Below are 23,476 nucleotides of genomic sequence, written 5' to 3'. Positions count from 1 at the left end.
GCAGGGAATTCCATAAATTCACAACTCTCTGGGAGAAAAAGTTTTTTCTCACCTCAGTCTTAAATGACCTCCCCTTTATTCTAAGGCTGTGGCCCCTGGTTCTGGACTCACCCAACATTGGGAACATTTTTCCTGCATTTAGCTTGTCCTGCATTTTTTCTGCATCTAGATAGATAAATACTTTATAAATCCCCCTCAGGAAAATTCAGATGTCCAGTAGCCAACACAGTCAGAACATAAAGCAGAAAATACATAAAATATGGACAATACATAAAAGCAATAAATACTTAAAAAGAACCCAATAAATAACCTAAAAGTGCAAAGCATCCCATACAGCTTAACGATCAGTATTATAAAATCTAATGGCTGCAGGGGTGAAGGATCTCCTGAACCGCTCTGTTCTACAGCACAGGGAGAGGAGCCGGTTGTTGTTCCATGTACTCCTCTGCCCCTCCAGAGTTTCATGGAGTTTTTAACTCAAGCGAGCAATTACAAGGACCAAAAGGAGCCACAAAAAGGATTTGCCAAATCAGATTAAAGAAAATCACAAACCTTGTTATACCTATATTAAAAGCAAGACTCTTGTTTTGTTTAGTTAACATTTAATATTTTATGTATCATTCTTAACTGTCACTGTATGTCATGTCACTTGCGGACGGAGCACCAAGGCAAATTCCTTGTATGTGAATACTTGGCCAATAAACTTATTCATTCATTCATTGTTCTTGGGATCTTTCAGTAATCTGACTACCTATCTGTTCATCCATCTCCTGCTTGCTATTAGAGTCTTAGGCTTGCAGTCCTATCTTCTCCCTATTTTTCCATATATAACTAGGGAGAAGGTAGGACTTCTCAAGGATAAAGGAGGGAATTTGTGCTTGGGTCTGGGAATGTAAGTGAGGTATTAAACAAATAGTTTGCATCTGTTTTCACCAAGAAGAAGGACATGGAGGACAATATGATCAGTGTAGAACATACTAATATGCAAGGGCAGTTTGAGATCAATGTGGAGGAGGTGTTGGGGCTCCTAAAGGGTATTGAGGTGAATAAATCCACTGGACCTGATTATATTTACCCCCAGGTTATCAAGAGAGACAAGAGAGGAGGTTGCAAGAGCCTTGTCAAAGATCTTTACATCTTCTCTAGTCATAGTCAAGGTCCCATAGGACGAGAGATTGGCTAATGTTGTTCCTTTATTTAAGAAGGAAAGTAAAGAGAATCATGCTCTATGTTCTATGTCCTACAGATCCCCATTTTACCACAATTCTCTTCTCTTCCTCTCTCTGTCTCCAGCCATCTTGGCTTGGAGCTGACCACGTACCAAATACAAAACCAAACATCACAATTGGGCAAAGGCCCAAAATGCTGGAGTAACTCAGTGAGTTGGGCAGCATCTCTGGAGAACTTGGATAGGTGCTATAGACACATTATGCTGGAGTAACCCAGCGGGACAGGCAGCATCTCTGGAGAGAATGAATTAGTGACCTTTCGGGTCGAGACCCTTCTTCAGACGGGTCATTAGGTGACATTTTGGGTTGCGACCCTTCTTCAGTCTGATTTGTCTGAAGAAAGATCCCTACCCCAAAAATTCAACCATCCACATTCTACAGGGATGCTGCCTGATCTGCTTAGATTCTCCAGCATTTTGTGTCTTTTTTTGTAAACCAGCATCTGCAGTTCCTTGTTTCTCCATCACAACTGGGCACCCATGTGCTTACCCTTGGCGCAGGCCTCTGGCACTAGCCTTTTATGTGGCTTCCCAGTTGCCCCGACCCCACACCATGCCTCCCAAGGCTGCTGTTTGTCAGATGCACCACAAGGGGCTGTGACCTGAGAACTACACCCACTCTCTATGAATGGCACCTGTCTGGACTGGTTGGCAGGGACGTTGGTGCATTGGCTCAAACACTATCAATGTGAGAAATCAGCCAATCTGTTCTTCTCTCTGATGAGAAAGAGGTTCAACTGGTTATCTGTTGCAGGATGATGCCGGAGTGCCTTTTTTAACATGCGCCTGCAAGTTTTCCCCTCCTCCCCTCTCTTTCACATGCCCACCCCCACCATGGAGCTCACCCATTTCTCCCCCTATCCTGCCCCTTTCTTCCTCCATCCCCTTCCACCTATATCTCCCCCCCCCCCTCGCTTTACATTCACTAATTTCCTTATCTGAACCCACTTTTCATCTCTAGCCTTTGTCCACCTATCTACAACCAAAATCCCCCTCACCCGTACCCATCTAAGGAGGGTCTCAACCCGAAACGTCACCCATTCCTTCTCTCCAGAGATGCTGCCTGTCCCGCTGAGTTACTCCAGCTTTTTGTGTCTACTTCCATTTATCACTTGCCAGGCTTTGTCCCACCCCACCTCTTTTCCAGCTGTCTGCCCCCTTCTACAATCTGTCTGCCCCCTTCTACAATCTGTCTGCCCCCTTCTACAATCAGTGTGTGCGAGGGTCCTGACCTGAAACATTGCCTATCCATTCCCTCCACAAATGCTGCCGGCCGGACCTGCTGAGTTACTCCAGTACTTTGTGTTTACACTCTCACCAGTGTTGTCCAATTTAACCCTGACATGTCCAGTGCTGGTGCATCACACACTAAGATCTCTGCACACAGTCACCATTGTAGTTCCGTTTTGTCCCCATCTATCTGGAGTCTTCCCTTTCTCTGCATTTCTCTTCCCTTTGTGAGTGAACGGTAACAAATTCTCCACTTCCTACGGAAGAGGGCGTCAAAGGCAAGTTACGTATTGGGTGAACTTTAAACTGCTGGGGAACATCTTGCTCCCATCATTCCCCTGTGATTGTGCAGGCCTGAATAATGGAGACATTATGGTCTTGTCATCTTGTCATCTGCAAGTCAGTGCGCTCTCAGATCATTAACATTCTGGTGATACATAGTCTGCAGTGTGAGCATCTGACCACACTGGCTAAGATCTGCACATGGCGAGCAGTAGATGAGAATTATGATGTTAATGTCATCTCACATTGCCTTTGGGTTGCATGGCCAGGTCAGTCCATTCAGTACATTGCAAAGACATGCAAGGGCAGACGGAAAAAGGGAGAGGGAGAGGGAGAGGGAGAGGGAGAGGGAGAGGGAGCTAGCTAGCTGCTGGCTAAAGTTGAACAAAGGTTGATTCTTAGAACTGGACCTACTTGAGCAAAGGCCTTGACTGCATAAACTCTGACTATCAACTGTCTGATTGCTGGGAAGTTCTGATGGTTTGGCATCTGCTCACTGGGTGAGGTTCCTTCAGCTTACCGCACCCAGTTTTCTGTCCTCCTTTTGGACACACCAGGGCCCCATTCCCATGCTCAATTTAAACTCACCTGCTGCACTGAAGAATTTATAGAACTACCTGTACTATATAAAATCTTAGAAAAATCTGAAAATGCTTAGGTGTATTAATAAGAGTTACATTTAATAGTCCAGAATATCCAGTGTGGCACCACTAAAATCTTAAGGATCTCAGACAGATGGAGTTAGGACAGCTAGAAATCTGCATTTATTTATCCCTCACTTACAAGATTGTCAATCCACTGCATCCTCAAGAGATGGCAGGGAAGGGATGGTATCAAAAACAATTCCCTGTCTCTGAAATGGATCACAAAGATCAAAGAAAGATGAGAGCTATATTTGGGGACATTGGCAGCATCACGCATCCAGTGGAAGCGCACTTTCAGTCTTAAGCTTATGGGCATCTGAGAAGTCAACCATTCCAAACTTTCCATAGAGACATTTTTATTATTGACCACCAATGATACTACCACGCTGAAAAGGACTGAGGCTCTTGATTTAGTTTACTGACTGTGCGGAATTGCTAAAGGCAGGTTTATCCAGCGTTCCATGATATTTCTGGCAATGTGTAAAATGAGAACTGTTTTTACTGAACGCTCACCTGCACGATCACCATTAAAGATAGAAAATTTGCCTCATTGACAAACTGCTCTGTGCCTGTACTAAGCGAAAATTAAAGAGCTGTTTGACTGGTGTCCTACCATTGTCACTCAATTGAGAGAGGACTAATTCTATTATCTGTGACTGGTCCTTTTGCATTCCAGTTGCCATGTTTTCAACAAGATACAGGCGTGAATATAAGATATTAGATTGGTAGACAGCGCAAAATGCAGATATTTGCAATGATCTCTTATAAATTAGTAAAAATAATGGAAATCAGAAAATATCAACCAGGAAATGTACAGTAATTTAATGTTGCCACCAATACCTGTGCTCTTTGTATACCAAGCATTGGCAATATTCAGACTAATACTGAAAGTACATTTAGTTGTGTCTTATTAACCAATATGAATTCATTCTGCAGTGAAATGTCAGACTGAAACCATCTACACTTTAGAAAATTATATTAAATATTTGAGATCAAAGTGATGAGCCACCACCATAGTTCAACATTGTGTCTGTTACAGATGTGCGTTTTGACCTATTAATGGAAAGTAGTAAGTGTCACATGGAGAATTCTTGCCACTCTATCATATGGTACTGAAGTATATTATTACCCTCTGTGGCAGATTGGAGTTCAAGAGATTCAGCCACTCGCTGCTGGGTGTGTACACCAGTCAAAAAGTTAGGCATGCATGCAGCAGGCAGTTTTAAAGCGAATGGTATTTTGCTTTCATAGCAAGAGGATTTGAGTATAGGAGCAGGGAGGTTCTACTGCAGTTCCCAGGGTCTTGGTGGACACACCTGGAGTATTGCGTACAGTTTTGGTCTCCACATCTGAGGCAGGACATTTTATTGCCATAGAGGGAGTGCAGAGACGGTTCACCAGACTGATTCCTGGGATGTCAGGACTGTCTTATGAAGAAAGAATGGATAGATTGTTTAAAATCTCTAGAATTTACCATTGAGAGGGGATGTACAGAAACTTACAAAATTTTAATGTTGGACAGGCTAGATGCAGGAAGATTGTGCTGTTGGGGAATACCAAGACAAGGGGTCACAGCTTCAGGATAATACTGAAAGTACAACCGAGATGTGAGAACTTTTTTCACACAGAGAGTGAATCTCTTCACTCTCTGCCACAAAGGTCAGATTGAGGCCAGTTCATTTAGAAAATTTATTAAGGGAGTTAGATGTGGCCCAAAGTTGTGAGCCACCACCATCAGAGGGTATGGAGAGAAGGCAGGTACAGATGTGCGTTTGGATGATCAGCCATGATCATATTGAATGGCGGTAGGTCGAAGTGTCACATGGAGAATTCTTGCCACTCTATCATATGGTACTGAAGTATACCAAGTGATCTCTCTCATTTCCTTCAGGACATGTGACATACAACGTGTCAACGTTACAAACACGTAGCTGATCAACACTTTCCAAACTTTACACAAATCTTTGATATATCATTGGCAACAGGTATGAGCAGACTCATTGTACAATTGAAATTATTCTTACTTTTGAAATGTAGAATCATGACGACTGCTCCAGCCTGCATATTTAATGTGCCCCCAGGCACTAACAGGAGTACTAGAAAAGACAATGTGATAAATCAACCATAAAATGATGAAATTGCTCATCAGGTCAGCCAGGATGTGGGGAATTCACATCAAAGGTTGATATTCTTTCCATTTCTTTCTGACAATCTTGAAGACAACACCACTTTCCTTTGCAACCCATACACTCCAAAACACCAGGTGTTCCCGGGTCGTGGCGCCACCAGCTGTGAGTGCTTCGCCAACAGTCTGTCTGTCCTTTCTTCTTTTTGTTATTTTTAGTATGTGTTTAAAAGTGTGTTTTAGTGTTCCTTGGTTTGTTTTATGTTGGGGGAAACTTTTTTTCCAATCTCTTACCTCGACGGAGATGCGATTTTTTCACATTTCGTATCTCTGTCGGCACTGCAGCCTAACATCGTGGAGCTGGCGGCCTTTCCTGGAGATCGACGGACGCTCCAAGCCGCAGGAGCCTGCGGGACGTTAACATCGCGGAGCTTTGCTGGGGATCGAAGTTCCAATCACGGGGCCTGGGGACTTTAATATGGGAAAGCCCGCGGTCGCTGGTAAGAAGAGGACGACTCGGAAGCTCCATGCCGCGTAGAGGGTTTCAGCCGCCCCGACGCAGGAGTTTCGATCAAACACGGACGGGGGCTTCGATCGTCGGCTGCGGGAGCTTTGATTGACCCAACTGTGGATGGTTTGAACTTTATTGCCTTCTATCACAGTGAGGAATGTGGAATCCACCGTGATGGATGTTTATGTTAACTTTTATGTAGTTGTGTCTTGTTGCATTTCACTTAGTATGGCTGTATAGTAATTCAAATATCACTGTACCTTAATTGGTACATGTGACAATAAACTGACCTTGAAACCTTGAAACTTTCACTTTCTAGATCAATTCAATTTATCAATCATCATAAAGTGTGGTTACAAGTCTTTCTGCCAATGCAAAGAGTTCCTTATATCTATTCTATATTGGAGTGCTGGTGATATTCTGATAAATCCACATTTGACTCCTTCCAAGATCAATAAATCTATTTGATTACATGGTGCTCAGTACTGGAAATCCAAGTGCAATCAATGTACCTTTCACTCCTTGTCATGCTCAGAATACCACAGAGCCAGTAACATGCATTGGAGTGTACTTACCATTGGAATGTAGAAACACAGCGTGGATTAGAAAATAAAGGTGAGAATCTTGTATTCCAAGCACTGCTTAAACAGGACGAAGTGTAAGTTAGCAAGAAGAAGGCCATTGAACACATTGGACTGGGAGCGAGGGAAGAGATCCTGACTACGGGTGCTGTCTGTATGGAGTTTGTACATTCTTCCCATGACCTGTGTGGGTTTTCACCAGTTTCCTCCCACACTCCAAAGACATACAGGTTTGTATGTTAATTGACTTGGAATACTTGTAAAATGTTCCTTAGTGTGTGTAGGGTATTGTTTGTGTGCGGGGATAGTTGGTCGGTGCGGACTCAGTGGGGTGAAGGGCCTGTTTCTGTGCCGTATCTCTACATTAAACTAAACTAAATTCTGGAGAAAATGGACACATGTCGGGACCATATTTTCTCCATAGATGCTGACTGAGCCACCAACTTACTCCGGCTTTTTGTGTCTATCTTTGGTATAAACAAATATATGCAGTTCATTTTTATTACATTTATTCCACCTTAGAGCAGCATTAACTTTGTCTGATTACAGCCTCTAATGAAAATGTTCAAGCCCTTTTCAAGTGCTAAGGCAATCAACTGTGGTTAGAAGCAGAAAATATTATAATTACCAGGCAGCACATCCAATTATCTGGTAGAGTCCCTTACTGATGATATCAGCATGACCTCTCTATGCTGTCATAAACAAAAAAGAGCAATCAGTGCTAGGTACACAAAAATGCTGGAGAAACTCAGCGGGTGCAGCAGCATCTATGGAGCGAAGGAGATAGGCAACGTTTCGGGCCAAAACCCTTCTTCAGACTGATAGGGGGTGGGGGGAGGCGGGGAGAAGAAAGGAAAAAGGAGGAGGAGAAGCCCGAGGGCTGAGGTAGGAAGGGGAGAAGACAGCAAGGGTTAACAGAATTGTGAGAATTCAATGTTCAGACCACCAGGATGCAGACTCCCCAAGCGGAATATGAGGTGCTGTTCCTCCAATTTCCGGTGTTGCTCACTCTGGCCGTGGAGGAGGCCACAGGACAGAGAGGGGGAGTTGAAGTGCTGAGCCACCGGGAGGTCAGGTTGGTTAGTGCGGACTGAGCGGAGGTGTTCGGCGAAACGATCGCCAACCCTACGCTTGGTCTCACCGATATAGATCAGCTGACATCTAGAGCAGCGGATGCAATAGATGAGGTTGGAGGAGATGCAGGTGAACCTCTGTCGCACCTGGAACGACTGCTTGGGTCCTTGAATGGAGTCGGGGGGGGGGGGAGGTAAAGCGACAGGTGTAGCATCTCTTGCGGTTGCAAGGGAAAGTGCCCGGGGAAGGGGTGGAGCGGGAGGGAAGGGAAGAATTGACAAGGGAGTTGGGACGGGACACATGGGCTGCATGTATGTTGCTACATTGACGTCTCTGTGCAATGTCAACAGCAAGGGCTTTTATTCCATTAAGATGCAACTGGTACCCAACCACTTGAGCAGAACACCAACACCGGCACCCAGTGCCACTGTTAAAGGTAATATTTCAATGCCGCTGTTTTATCAAAAGATAAAAGCAAAAAGACAACTGCATCGACAAGTCTTACACCTGAATCATTTCCCTTGTCATAGAAGCTATCTGACCAGCTGTGTGATGAGGCTGAAACATCTTGCTGGTAAGGCCAGAGGAAGCAGATTCTGTAGAAAGCTTCAAAGGAAAGCCTGCTGAAGAAACGTCGCCTATTCCTTCTCTCCATAGATGCTGCCTCACCCGCTGAGTCCCTCCAGCATTTTTCTCTACATACTATAAATGTAAATAAAAACACTAGTAGAGCCATGATGAAAAGACAGGTGAGTGGGATCAATTGGAGAGTTTTTTTCAAAAGGCTGGTGTGATCTGATGGGACGAGGAGCTTCTTCCGTTGCCAATTGCATTACCAGCTGTGTAAGATAATGACTGATATCAAAACGTTATCTGTGTGACTAATGAGTCGCTGAATACTGATTACACTTTTCAATCATTTTATGCGACCTCAATGCTTGAGGTCACGAGGCTCTAATCAGGTCCTAATTGGCCCTCCTTCAATTATATTATCATCGTGGCAACTTGAAAGACTACAGAGTAGTCCAAAATTAAGCATCGTCTGATTTCTGGAGTGCAAAAATGTCAATTTGAGACATGACTCATTAATAGCATCGATGCCACTAGTAATGTGAACTGCTCTCTCTCTCTCTCTGCATGGACACAAATTTAAATTCATGTGATAAAATTAATTAAGTGGTGCACTAAGCACTGGTAGGCATCATCTCCCTGTGTGCACTGCGTTGTAACTCCCTTGAAAATTAAAAAAAAATAATACCTCCCTCAGATGCAGGAACAAAAGCAGAAAACGCTGGAAACACTCAGCAGGTGAAATACTTCTCTGCTGTACAACAACGCCTCCAGCTCCCACCTCTAGCTTTGTTTTTCACATGAGCTTAAAGCAATGTCCCCAGGTTATTGCCTCTGCTGCAAGTGAAAAGATAATTTGCTTTTATGGGCTCATAACAATTGTGAATGGAGTCATTGCTTTCCAATATTTAGAATATTTGTGTGCAGCTGGTAGAGCTGCTGGTATAATACTAATAATAATAATCTTATTTATATAGCACATTTTTAGTCAACTTGCATTGACCCCAAAGTGCTTCACATAATTACATTACATTTACACACAGGCAAAGGTGGGTGAAGTGTCTTGCCCCAAGGACACAACGACAGTATGCACTCCAAGCGGGATTCGAACCGGCTACCTTCCGGTTCGCCAGCCGAACACTTAGCCCATTGCGCCATCTGTCGTCCCAGTACCACAGACCCAGGTTCAATCCTGATCTCTGCTGTCTTTGCGACGTTTGCACGTTCTCCCTGTGGCCGCATGGATTTCCTCCGGGTGCTCCATCTTCCCACCATATCCAAAGACATGCAGATTTGTAGGTTAATTGGACTGTGGAAGATTGCCCCCAATGTGCAGGAAGTGGGTGAGAAAGAGGGATAACATAGAACTGGTGTGAATATATGATTGGGGTCAGCATGGACTCAGTGGGCTGAATGGCCTGTTTCCATGGCGCATCTGAGTATTGCAGTTAAGTGGGAGACACAACCTTTCACTAGTATGTTGGCTAATAGATCAAGGGTATTAAGAAGGGAAATTAAATCGGTGTGCACTTCAGGTGGATTAAAAAAGTCTTGATGTGTTTACACATCCATTGCTGCTTGAAGGTCCACTTCAGATTTATAGAAACTCCTCAATATATGGCCAATTATTGCCCTGTCAATGATCAATGGTGCTTCATTGGCCCATGTGTAAATGTATAGTGATATTCTTCATTTGCACATAGTTCAGTAAAGTATTGCCATACCTAAGCACAATTCCCAATTAGCAAAGTGTGTAGAAATAGTCCACTAGACCACATGCAATAGGGGCAAGATTCTGGCGCTATTTTCAAAGTCCAGTCCGTGCTCTAGATCTTATGAGTGGTGCCCGATCTAGGCAAGCCGCAGAATACTGCAGGGCCTTCAACCATTACCTTCCTTGAACGTCTGGATCGTCAAGCAAACCAAAGTCCCTCTCCTCAACTGTCTACCTTAATGCCACTGAGGAGCATCTTGCTGCCGAACAAGACCAGGGTTCATTTTAGGCTTTGCGTCTCACATCTCTCCTCATTGAGAGGAAGCGAGGATCAGGACTTGGACAGGCTGGAATTGTGCAAGCAATTTGTAAAGCTCACATGAATAGAAGTAGTAAGTAAGTAAGTATGTAATTTTTATTTATATAGCACTTTTAAATCAAATCACGTTGAAGCCAAAGTGCTTTACAGAGAACAAATTAGATTACCACACATCCATATAAAAGAAAAAAGAAAAAAGACACAACACACTATAGAGTTTAACATGAACGTCCCTCCCACAGCAGAATCAACATTTTCCACTGTGAGGGGAAAGCAGCAAAAAGTCCAGTCCTCCTTCACTTAGTTCACCCGAGGTCGGGGCCTATTTGAGGCCTCTGCAGTCGCCGCAACGGCGGCCCGATGTTATAGGCCCTTTCGCCGGATGATGGAGTTCCGGCGTCGGGAGAACACTCTTCAGCGTCATTGGAGTAGCTTCCTCCCCGGTGACCGCGGCTCCCGAAGTCCCCAAGCTGGTCGGAGCTCCAACACTGGCAATCTCGGCGAGAGATCCCAGGCTCCTCAGTGTTCCAATTCAGCGCCGCCCGCAGCCACAGCTCCTCGACGTTGGAAGTCGGCACTCCGGAGCTTACCACACGGTGCTTTACCGCTGCGCTGCCACCGAAGCTGTAGTCCAGGACGGTCCCGGCAGGAAACGCCGCTCTAGTTCCGCTGGTAGGCCGCGAAGAGAGGGCGAAGATGCATTCAGCCTGTTCTCCTAATCAATCAATGCACAGCTGATCTATACCTCACACCCAGTTCTCCATCAACCTTTTAATACCTAAAACTTCCGATCTTCTGAAAGCTATAGTTGAATAGCAACATCTTCCTGGGAAACAACATTCCAAATTTCTGTTCCAGATATTGTATGAAAAGCTACCTTTAATTTCCTGCCGGAATGTTTAGTTTTAAGATTATTTCCGCGTTCTCCCACACCATCAGGGATAGATTATCTTTTCCTAATTTATTGTATCCTTTTAAGATTATCCATCAAGTAAAATTTATCTTAAACTCCCAAACCTTGGGAATTTAACTCCAAGTTTAAGCTACCTTTACTCACAACTTAAGCGTGATATAGTGTACGCCAGCATGTCAGGCAGCATCTGTGGATAAAGAAACAAAATAAGGTATCTGTTTTTTGGGAGGGCTGTTCCATGCCACCACTGCCTAGCCTCAGTGCTGATACCTCCAGGATCCAGCCTGTCGTCCATACTCTCCACCCTAAGAGAACGGTCTTTTCCCAAGTTATTCACACTCTCTCACACAATCCTGAAATTCTACCACGTCCAATTCCTACTGGACCTTCCGCAGAATCTTTCCCTGAATTCTGCCGTGCCTACACCAAACCCTTGCCAAATTACACACAAATATCCTCTGAATACAGCTCAATTATGTATTTTACTTCCTGATTCCTATTGTCCAATCTTGCAATTCATCATTTTATGCCACTATTCAATGTCTTGAAGTATTCAAACCTAGCTGCAATCATCTCTTACCAGTGCATTAGTTGTCTCTTAACCATCACTTCCATAGTACAAGATGAAAGACTCATGTTGGGAAGTGTGCCAATATTATTCATGCGTGACACCAGGCACCTCATGTAGGGTAGAATTTTGTTGCTATTGGGTTCTTGTGATAAAGGGATCTGCACAGCATCAGTTTAATGTCTGTCTGACAGTACATTTCTTGGTCAATCTCCTACATACATTTATCCTTAGCCAGACCTTGTAAAGTTGTAAAGCTCAATGCCTGCAATTGTGTAGAGTTAATCCAATGCAGACACGTGAAGCAAGAAATAACTTCCGTATTTTTCACCAATTCAAGATGTCTTAAATTCTCTTTAATCATTTAGTGCTTTGAACTGTAATCATTGTTGTAATGCAAGAGGTTTACCATTGCTGTTATGTACACAAAGCTACAATAAACCCCTGTGGGATAAGAGAGTAGATCTTTAATCTTAGCAATGCTGAGTGAGGATTTTACATCAGTGAGGCCATTGAGAGGAATGGAGTGATCTTCTAGGAATTGTCCCACAGTTCGATCCTGACTATGGGTGCCGTCTGTACAGAGTTTGTACATTCTCCCTGTGACCACATGGGTTTTCTCCAGATGCTCCGATTTCCTCCCACATTCCAAAGACGTGCAAGGTTTCTAGGTTAATTGACTTTTGTAAATTGTCCTTAATATGTAGGATAGAACAAATGTACGGGTGAACATTGGTCAGCACAGACTCGATGGGCCAAAGGGCCTGTTTCCACCCTGTATCTCTAAACTAAAAATAAAGTATTTGGGTGTAAAGCACATGTGGTATGTTCTTTATTGAATTAATACTACTTTGAGAAACTTCTTAATTCTTTGCATATAATATGCTCGTCATTAGAAACTTCCAATATTTCTTTTTTTAACTAGAAAGTTAAATCAACTATGAAGTTTTTGGATTCATGCAACAATGCAGGTGATTCATTAATGCCCCTAGAAGGTCTTGGTCTGGACCTAATGACACATAGTTAACCTTTAGCTGCCCTCTGATGTTCCACCACATTGCTACAAAATGAATTGGGTCTGAAGAAGGGTTTTGGCCCGAAACGTTGCCTATCTCCTTCGCTCCATAGATGCTGTTGCACCCGCTGAGTTTCGCCAGCATTTTTGTGTACCTGCTACAAAATGAATGATTAGTGGTCAAAAAGACCTGGCATTGTATATTCAAGATGACTAGGAATGTGCAATGAAGACCAATGATACAAGAGTGGGTGGAAGGATATATTGTGATGAGGATATTGCAACTCTGCAGTGGAGTGAAGATAGGTTGATTAAATGGGTGAAAACTTTTCAAATAGAGTTTAGTGCGAGATAGTGTGAGGTCATAAGAGGATTCCAAAGGCAGATTACTATGTAAATGGATGGAGACTGCAAATGCATGAAGTGTAACAGAATACGTGTTCTAGTGCATCAGTCACAAAAAGTCAACAGGCAGGTGGAAAAAAATGTTATAATAACAAGCAGAATCTTGTCCTTTGTTGCAAAGGTGATGGAGTTTCGAAATAGGGAAGTTTTGTTAAATTTGTACAGGATGTCGGTGAGGCCTCACTGGAATACTGCTCACAGTGATGGTCTCCATCCAAGTAGTTTTGGGCAAAGGTTTTCACCCATTCGCCCAGTCCTTTTGTGGAACTCGAAGAAGCAGCAATCAATCAGAAACAGGGAGAAGAGATTAAAAGATAAATGTTAGGTTATCCACTTTGGCAGCAAAAGGCCCATTCGGCCCTTTGAGCAAGCACCACCATTCAATGTGATCATGGCTGATCATCCCCAATCAGTTCTTGCCTTCTCTCTTGACTCCGCTATATTTAAGAGCCCTATATAGCTCTCTCTTGAAAGTATCCAGAGAACTGGCTTCCACCGCCCTCTGAGGCAGAGAATTCCACAGACTCACAACTCACTTTGTGAACAAGTGTTTCCTCGTCTCCGTTCTAAATGGCTTACTCCTTATTCTTAAACAGTGGCCCCTGGTTCTGTACCCCCCCAACATCGGGAACATGTTTCCTGCCTCTAGCGTGTCCAAACCCTTAATAATATTATATGTTTCAATAAGACCTCCTCTCATCCTCCTAAACTCCAGAGTATACAAGTCCAGCCGCTCCATTCTCTCAGCATATGATAGTCCCGCCATCCTGGGAATTAACCTTATGAACCTACGCTGCACTCCCACAATAGCCGAGGTGTGGAGACTAGCTGATCAGAAGTATTTAAAAGGGATATATTTGAACAACCAGGAGAGTCAATGCTGGCCCAGAGGAGTTGAGACCTGGTGCAGATCAGACATGATCTTGGTGAATGATAGGGCAGGCTAGAGGCTTCTATTTTCTTGTGTCCTAGTTTTCTTAACTGGCCTCACCAGCTCTGATTATACCATGAGCTCAAATTTAAATAACAGCAGCATAAAGGAGCAGCCCTTTAGAGATCGTCATCTGCTAAACATTATCCACACGTTCCTTACATTACATCATTTCAGTCGTATGTCTTAGGCTGCAAAGCATTTTGAAATCGTGAAAGGCACAAAGAATTGCAGGTTTCTTTCTTTTTCTGCAATCCCAGCTTCTATTGCTCCATTGAACACAAACAAAAACTCTTTCAGTGAAGGGGATGAGTGTCAGGCAAGTACTATAAACTAAATGCATCCCTACTTTAAATGATCCACAGCTGAATGCTCACAATTTGTTTTTCCTCCATCCCAACCCCCACATCCATTGAAAAAATAATAATTACAACTGTCCACGTGAAAAGATATGCAGCTGAAACTTTGTTAAAAAAAAACTTCATTCTTTGAAGTACAAGGAACGTGGTCTAGGAATCCCGAGAGTCTGCTATACAAATTGGATGATGGAAGTCAAGTTTGCTTGATGAAGTGCATCAGGAGTGAATGTTGTCTAGCTGGATACATTGGCTATGAAGTGCTGCTTGTGATTAGTAATACCAGCTAAAGGTACCGAGTTCATAGTGGTGGGGCAGGGTGGGAGAGGCAGCCATCCAACCACTATATAACTACCCAGTTACGAACATTGCAGAATGAACAAACCTGTTTACACAGGAAAAAATAAACTGAAATGTTTATCACAACATTTAAAAGGTGTTTGGCCAGGTACATGGATAGGAAAGGCTTGGAAGGATTTCTGGCTAAACGCAGCCTAATAGGACTAGTGTAGATGGGGCATCTTGGTTGATGTGGGCATGTTAGGCCGAAGGGCCTGTTAGTTTTGTTTATTGTCATGTGTACCGAGGTACAGTGAAAAGATTTTTGTTGTGTGCTATCCAGTCAGCGGAAAGACTATACATGGTTACAATCATGCAGACCACAGTGTACAGATACAGAATAAAGGGAATAACGTTTAGTGCAAGATAAAGTCCAGTAAAGTCTGATTAAAGATAGTCCGAGGGTCTCCAATGAGGTAGATGGTAGCTCAGGACTGCTCTCTAATTGGTGATAGGATGGTTCAGTTGCCTGATAACCGAACCTTGATAACTGTTTCCATGCTGTGTGACACTGTGACTCTATGAAACACCAGTGAACAAAGGGGACAGGAAAATCCTTGTTGATCATCCAAGCTATATAATGGCTGTGCTTGTGGACCACAACCCTTTTCCAACCCCTAAAGGGCCTGTCCCACTGTACGAGGTAATTCAACCTCGGAGAATTACGGTAATAGCCACTCGTAGGTACTCGGGGCTCTCGTGGACATTTTTCAACAATTTGAAAAATCTTCACGAGATTACCGCGTTTCCCAAGTACCTGCCGTTAGCGTTACGAGCCGCTAAGATTTGTCCCGAGCTCCGACGTACATTCTACGTACATTCTACGTACATTCTACGTACTTAAACTCGGGAGAGCTCTTGAATTACCTCGTACAGTGGGACAGGCCATTAACACCAATACATTCCCTGCAAAATACAGTGTGCCTGGCCTGGCCTGGCCTGGTATGGACTACGAATCCTCCAGAGTTTTATTTAAATATATCAATATGCAGTAAGCTTGTTTGAAAAGAAAGCAAGTGCTGGGATGTTTTTGAAGCTTTAATATTTCCTGCCTAAAATATAACCTAACTGTGAAGTGCAATTTGATTGATATTCTTTTTCCACTGAAACTTTATTAAAGGAAAGGAGCTCTTGACGTTCTGCACAATCACCTGCTCTGTGGCACTTTCCAGAGACCCAAATTCAATCCTTACCTCCATTGCTGTCCGTGCGGAGTTTGCACATTCTCACTGTGACCACATGGATTTCCTCCAGGTGCTCCAGTTTCCTCCACACAGCTCAAAGGTGTGCGGGTTCGGTGCCGAATTGGCCACTGTAAATTGCCGCTAGTGTATAGGTCAGGGAAAGTGTTGTGCTGAAAGAAAATATAAAATATGGAGTGTAATTCAGAATTTATTACCTCATTACATTAAATATTAAAACCACAGACAGACCCCAGGCAGGGGTGGGGAAGACAGATTAAGCCTGTTTGCTCAGGCTGGATGAGGAGTGACAGCACAAAACTTTGTGTTATAATAATAAATGATAAACTTTATTACGGACTAGAGGTCCAGACAAGGGGCAACATTACATTAAAAAAATGCATTGCATATTAAATATTATATACATATAAAATCTTAGTATATCACATAAAAGCATCATAAATTATATATTTACAAAAAAACACAATACGTAAGTTAAAAATCCAGATTAAAAGAATGATCAATGTCCTACAATGAGACAACGATACCAGTGTCTCCACACCTTAGATCAAAGGAGGTTTAGGTTTACGTTTGTTATTGGCAAGTTCCAAAATACAGTGAAAGCTTTGTTTTGCATGCTATCCAAACAGGTATATTAGATATACCATACATAGATACATTCTGTTCAAGCTCAAGTGCAATAGGTAGAGCGAAGGGGAGAAAAGAGATTTAGAAGAGCAGAGCGATTATATCGGATGGTCGTAGACCCTGCTCTGGAAAGAGCATGCAAAGAGTCGCCAAGCTCCAGCGCCATCTTGGGTAATGTTAGGAGAGTCTACCATTGTTTATTTAAAGTAAAAGTTTACCTTAAACATAAAACCTCCCAGCAACAAAGGTAGTGGAGGTAAAGGTGTTTGGTCAGTCAGTAGGAGATGTGATCAAGTGGATCACAGGCACAGGGCTGTAAGCAGGGGATGGTGACATGATGAGTCACTGTCTGAGACATACCATTGTCAGAGGATGTCTCTCGACACAGGTGAGAGGACGGCACAGGATTCTACTCTGGGAGAGGAAGTGGTATCCTCCTTTCAGCTGCATTTTCTCAACCTCAATTATTTTATCACGGAATATAATTTTTTTTTGTCCAGATCAGGACATTTAAATAAAAATTGATTATCACATATAAACCAGAGTCAGAGTAAATAAGTGTCCTTCAGTGGAAGATGGAGCTAGTAGATACTTCAGGGGTCAGGTCTTGGCCCTCGGTTATTTACTGTTTATATCAATGACCCGGAGGAGAGGGCAACATGGAAGGTTTTCATATTTGTTGATGACACAAGAATAGATGGAAGGTCATGATGTGATGAGGATATTCTGACTCTGTAATGGGATTGTAAACAGAGTGAATTTTTATTTCAAAATAGACTTTATTCAGGTAATAAATATATATAATCTATGTACCGTGCAAACAAAAAACTCCATCCGACATCCTCGGAGGCAATACAAGCATTCAATTTACTGAATTCACTCCCCAAATCGCAATTTATTACCCCACACCCTTGCCACTCATGTGGCCCACTGGCGTGAAATCCCTTCCCTTTTTTTGAGCGGCATCTCCACCACACCCTGCCCCCCATGTCCAACAGTGGACAGCAGGACCCTAATGAGTGGGTGATTTGTTGGCAGATGGAGTAAAATGCTTCGAAGTGTGAGCTTGTGCACTTTGTTAAAAGGAATCAAAAGGCAGATTGTTATCTAAAGGTAAAGATACCACAAATTACTTCAAGAGACATAAGTGTTCCTGTGCATGAATCAACAAGATTTTAGCAGGCAGGTGTAGCAGGTAGTTAAAAAGGCAATTTATTGCAAAGGGACTGGAGTTTTGAAGTAGGGACGTTTTGTTACGATTATACGGAGTTTGGGCGAGGCCTCGACTGGAGTACTGATGGTGGAGACATACTGTAATTTCATGATAAGAGTCTGTAGTAATTACAGAGGAATTTCTGCTCGCAGAGGCGTTCCCCTACTTTTCAGTTTATGTCCAATTTCTGTACTAGAAGGGAGTCAGAAGTGTTTATTAACGATCCTCATAGCTGCCAAGTATTTTGTATGGAAATGCAATACGAATACGGAAATACGAATTCACGTAGTTAAATATGGATGTTTTTTTTTAAACCATTCACGTTGTTAAATACGTACTTTAAAAAAAAAGACAATGGATAATCGTTACGAGTCACTGCTGCACCAGCCATGAAACAATTTGTTAACTACCACTGTTAGTACTTGTTAACAGCCAGTAGTTATACAATGTGTCATCAATACATCGATCCACATTCCTCAGTAAATATAATTGTGTTTTGACCAAGTATTAATGACGCCACGTTCCTTTGAATAAAATTCATGGGAGAATTTCTTAAAACTCACTGTCATTGAGGGCTCCGGACCACGAGCACGGGCTTCTTCCTGGTGTGCAGGTAAAATCATTCACCCACGTTATTTTATTATTCTTCTCTCGCTCTCTCCCCTCTCAATCTCTCTTCATCCCTCGTTCCCTCTCCCTCTCTCACCGTGTGCCTCTGTCTTTGGCTCTCTCCCTTCCTCCCTCTCTCTCTCGCGCGCTCTCTCTCCCGCTCCCCATCTCATCTCTCTCTCACTCTCACTCCCACTATCTCTCATCCTCTCTCCGGAATTATTTGGCGTTTTGCGGGGATGGCTGCACGTGGAACCCTGGCCCGTGGCGGCTCCTGGTCCATTCCCTCCGCGGGTGTCGTCTGGCCCGCTGAGATGCTCCAGCACTCCAGTGTTTTTTGTTTGGCTCTGGAGTTGAAGGTGGGCACGGGTGGCAGGGATGGCTCAGTGGGATGGGCAGTGTCTCTGGGGAGTGGCTGATATTTCGGGTTGAGATCTTTCTTCAGACAATCATAAGTACTCTCACCGACGAGAGTTCAGTTCAGTCTGAAGAAGGGTCTCCTCTCCAGAGTCATTGCCTGTCCTGCTGAGTTACTCCAGCTTTATGTCTATCTTTATGTCTATCTCCAGCACTCTGAGTTAAATAAAAAACACAGAGTGCTGGAGGAACTCAGCAAGCTAAGCGGCATCTGTGGAGAGAATGGATTGGAGTTGTTTCGGGCCAGGGTTCTTCTTCAATAAGAAGGGACTGCAGATCAAAGATACTAGAGCGGATACTAGCACATAGTCTACAAACCTGCACTTCTTTGTAGTGTGGTAGGAAACCGGCAATCTCGGCGTAAACCCACGCAGATCACAGAGAGAACGTACAAACTCCGTACAGACAGCACCCGTAGTCAGGATTGAACCTGGGTCTCTGGCTCTGTGAGGCAGCAACTCTACCGCTGTGACACCATACCACCGTGCATACAAGGTTAACAGTAATTCAGTTACTGGTTGGTTGTAAACATGGGGGCATACTCCAGTGCAATTACTCTTTTTGTATCTCCTGCTCTCCCACAGTGACTATTGTGGAAAGGTCACAGGATAATTGCCTGTCTACAGGACGTGACATGATCCTCCACAGCCATCACAATCTTTATAATAACTCATTGCATAATTGGCTCTTTAGGACAAGGAATAAGGGTGGAGACCATTCAGCCCATTGAGGCGATGTTGGCTCTCAGAGGAGTCTTGTCAGATCCATTCGCTTCCCCAAACCTTTTTCCCTGTAACCCATTCTGCCTCATATACCATTCAACTCCCACACCAACCTACACCCCCACACCATACTTGTCATTCTCTTGCACTTAGGATAATTCAAAGTATTCAATGATCCTACCAGGAAGTTGCCGCGATGTGGATGGAATGTGGAGAGCACCCGGGGAAAGCCCAAGCGATCGCAGGAAGAACGTACAAGTTCCACACAGACAATGCTTGAGGTCAGAATGGATTCTGGGTCTAGTAGCAGCACTACCTGCCGTGCCACTGTGCTACTGCTAGACAGCCCCTCACATGGTATATGGGTATAACACAGATTTATTTTAGTTTAGAGATACAGTGCGGAATCAGGCCCATTAGCCCACCAAGTAAGCACTGACCAGCAATCCCTGCACACTAACACTATCTACACACACTAGGGACAATTTACAATTTTATCAAGCCACTTAACCTACAAACCTGTACGTCATTGGAGTGTGGGAGGAAACTGGGGCACCCGGAGAAAGCCTATGCGGGTCACGGGGAGAAGGTACAAACTGCATACAGAACGCACCCGTGGTCAGGAGCTGTAAGGCAGCAACTCTACCAGTGCGCCACCGTGCCACCCCTGAGATGCCAGCTCTGAGAACCAATACTTAAATCTCTGTTCGCAGGGAAGAGTTTCAACAAGTTGCACCTTCCAACTCAGAGATGGGAGTGATACCACTGAGCAAGGTCTGAGGAAGGGTTTCGACCTGAAACTTTGCCCATTTCCTTTGTTCCAGAGATGCTGCCTCACCCGCTGAGTTTCTCCGGCATTTTTGTCTACCACTGAGCTAAAGGCTGCTTGCAATTGAAGTAAACAGCCAAATCAAAGCCCTATTGTTCCTTCTTTCCAAACTGGTTATTGTTGGCTCAGATTCCTCTTCACTTCACAGAAACTTGAGTTCAAATAGATGTGAACTGGTTAAAAAACAATCTAGTAAAAGGAACAAAGCTCAAAAGTACCATTAAAAGTGCAATTATCTTGATACCTGTACTAGCCTTTCTCCAGCTAAGTGTCACATTTCCTTTGATATTATGCAGTCTGGTCACAGATAATGTTACAGGTATACTGTTAGTTCAAGAATAAACTCATTGAAGAAGCAGAGGAGAAGTGAATGGAGAATTTGGTGAGAATGACAGATTTACTGTGGAATTAAAGGATACCCTTTTGTCTTATTTGACACGTTCTGTGGACCTTTGATCCTCGCATTACAACAAATAAAATAAGCTTCTCTAAATGACCGTTTAGTTTGGGACTCTGACGTCTTTGCTCTCATCTGCACCTGCACCAGCTGCACACTAGACAAAAGTCATCATCATGACAAAACCCTCATCATGTTGAGCTTCCAAGGTTATGCAGACAAAGGTGGAGTTGAATATGCCCCCATGTCAGCTATAAAAAACACTGGAAACACTCAGCAGATCAGACACAAGAAACTTTGAGGTGAAGCAATGATTCAAATATTCTGCTCTCTGCTGGAAACTTAACTTGGCTACAAATTCAGTGGCTTCAAAAAAACATTGTTTCATTGGGATCTTTAGTCCTAGAGCACAGAGCCTTCAGCCCTTCATGTCTAGGCCAACCATCAGGTACCCGGCTAAACTAATCCCGTTTCCCAGCAGCAGTTCCAAAGCTTACAATGACTTGGTGATTCAAGTGGTCATCCAGATACTTTTTAAATGTCATGGGAGTATCTGCCTCCTCGGGTAGTGTGTGCATCAGATTGTAACTACCCCCTTTGTCAGATTCTCTCTCAAACACTTGCTCTTTATGTCAAACCTATGTCCTCTTGTCTTAGACAATTTTGTCATGGAGAAAAGTTCTTATGACCTTCCCTATCTATACTTTACGTCATTTTACATATTTCTGACAGCTCATTTCTGCAGTCACCTCCATTACAAGGAAAACATATCCAAACTCTCCTGTGTCTCCTCATTAACCAAGGCAACATTCTGGTTTATCTCCTCTGTACTCTCTGCTGTACCGTTACATCCTTTGTCGAGTGTGGTGACCAGAATTGCTCAGAAGACTCCAATTGTGGACAAACCAATGTTTTATAAAAGAGAAAATAGACACAAAAAGCTGGAGTAACTCAACGGGACAGGCAGCGTCTCTGGAGAGAAGGGATGGGTGACGTTTTGGTTCGAGATGCTTCTTCAGGCCAGAAATGTCACCTATTCCTTCTCTCCAGAGATGCTGCCGATTCTGTCCCGCTGAATTACTCCAGCTTTTGGTACCTATCTTTAGTTTAAACCAGCATCTGCAGTTTCTTCTTACACAATGTTTTATAAAGATACTAGACCAAGTGGGACCTGTTGAGTTGCGTCCCCTCAACGTGGGGGGTGGGGGCGACCTATGGCATCACACACACACACTAACCAAACCCTCACACACACTAACCACCTCCCCACACACACACTAACCACCCCCATATATATTTGGGATATATATATATAATGGGATATATTTTACCCCATCCCCCGCCCTATCCACTCACGTATAGCCCCCAACTTGCAGGCGCGGCTAGAGAGGGAGGGAGAGAGGGACACAGAGGCACACAAAGTGACACAAAGAGGGACATTAGCACAGAGAGGGACACGGAGGGACACCTCCCCACAGAGAGGGACACACCCCCATAGATCTGGGAGGGGGAGGGAGGGGGTGAGAGAGCCCTATCCACTCAAGTATAGCCCCCAAGAGGGGGCTAGAGAGGGAGGGAGAGAGGGACAGAGAGGCACACAGAGTGGGGGAGGGACATGGGGGACAGAGAGGACACGGAGGGACATGGGGCACAGAGAGGGAGAGGGAGGGAGAGAGGAGAGAGGGGGGGAGGGAGGGAGAGAGGAGGGGGAGAGAGAGAGAGGGAGAGAGAGGGGGGGGGAGAGAGAGAGGGGAGAGAGAGAGGGGGAGAGAGAGAGGGGGGAGAGAGAGGGGGGAGAGAGGGGGGGAGGGGGGGGAGAGAGGGGGGGAGAGAGAGAGGGGGGAGAGAGAGGGGGGAGAGAGAGGGGGGAGGGAGGGAGAAGGAAGGAGAGGGAGAGGGGGAGAGAGGGGGAGAGAGGGAATGAGAAAAGAGGAGAAGAGAGGGAGGGAATGAGAAAGAGAGAGAGAGAGAGGAAGGGGGGAGGGGGGGGAGAGAGAGAGAGGGGGGGAGAGAGAGAGAGAGAGAGAGAGAGAGAGAGAGAGAGGGAGAGAGGGGAGGGGGGGAGGGAGGGAGGGGAGGGGGGGAGAGGGGGGGAGGGGAGGAGAGAGAGGGGACGGGGAGAAACCTGAACCGAGGCGCAAGCCGAGGCTCGAGGGAGTGTGGACCAAAGGAGCGGCGGTTGGGCCGACGCAGTCTTCAGCTATGATCTTTGGTGTTCAGTCGACAGGGAGACTTTTGAACAACGCAGGGGGGGGGGAGGTGACGTCAGTTACAGCGCGAGCAGACGGCAGGCGGGCAGATCCATTGTCACGTCAACAGCGAAAAACAGGCGTTTTGATTTCAAAGTTTGATCGGATTTGTGAACATTTTTATTAATAACTCAAGTAATAAAGCACAAAATTTTCAGGTAAGCCGATTTCGGACTCCAGTGTTTAAATCTCTACCAGAATATGTAAAAATGTTCCCGTTCGCGCATCGTTTTTTAAAGGAGATGTGAAAACACTCAAACAAATCAATACACACACACACACACACACCCACATCCGCATCGAAGATCAGAGTTTAATAGTTATATACTAGACCAAGTGCAGACCCGTTGGGTCTGTTCCCGCAACGTGCGGTTGCGAGGGGAGGGGCGACCTGAGGAGTCACACA

Source organism: Leucoraja erinacea, chromosome 13, assembly GCF_028641065.1.
Source record: "Leucoraja erinacea ecotype New England chromosome 13, Leri_hhj_1, whole genome shotgun sequence".
NCBI lineage: Eukaryota > Metazoa > Chordata > Chondrichthyes > Rajiformes > Rajidae > Leucoraja > Leucoraja erinaceus.
Note: the sequence above shows the minus strand (reverse complement) of the source record.